Source organism: Pteropus alecto, unplaced genomic scaffold, assembly GCF_000325575.1.
Source record: "Pteropus alecto unplaced genomic scaffold, ASM32557v1 scaffold61, whole genome shotgun sequence".
Lineage (NCBI taxonomy): Eukaryota > Metazoa > Chordata > Mammalia > Chiroptera > Pteropodidae > Pteropus > Pteropus alecto.
Window position 1 is genome coordinate 11,457,923 of NW_006434835.1, and position 466 is coordinate 11,458,388.

Genomic DNA, 466 nt, shown 5'->3' on the forward strand with positions numbered 1-466 from the left:
TCACCTTGCGGGCTCGCCCCCGGTTCTGGGCTTGGCGGCCGCCACCGACGGGAACGCGCGCCGGACTTGGGCGGCGCAGGCGTGGTGCTTCTGAATGCTGGGTTCAGCTGTCTTCCCGCGTGGGGCCTCGACTTCCGAATTAGCTTCCTCTCCTCTTCCTCCCGGGTAGCTCATTGTTTGCCCCCAGCGCGATGTACTACTGCTCGTCTTCTGCTTCCGGGGTGCTGGCAGTAATCCAGGCCTTTAGGTTTCACCCTTACCCTCTCCCCGCAGCAAGACGATGGAGACGCATCTTGGGTAGAAATGTGAACCCCTCAACTGTCATTCTAGTCGTTGCCTCCTGGGCAAGTGGAGCCAGCTCAGCAAATTGCTGGCTGTAGTAGGTGGCCTGGATAAATACAAAGGAAACTGAGGTCGTTAGTGGCTGATTCTCATCACTCGCAGCCCACCCTCGCCAGGCACACTC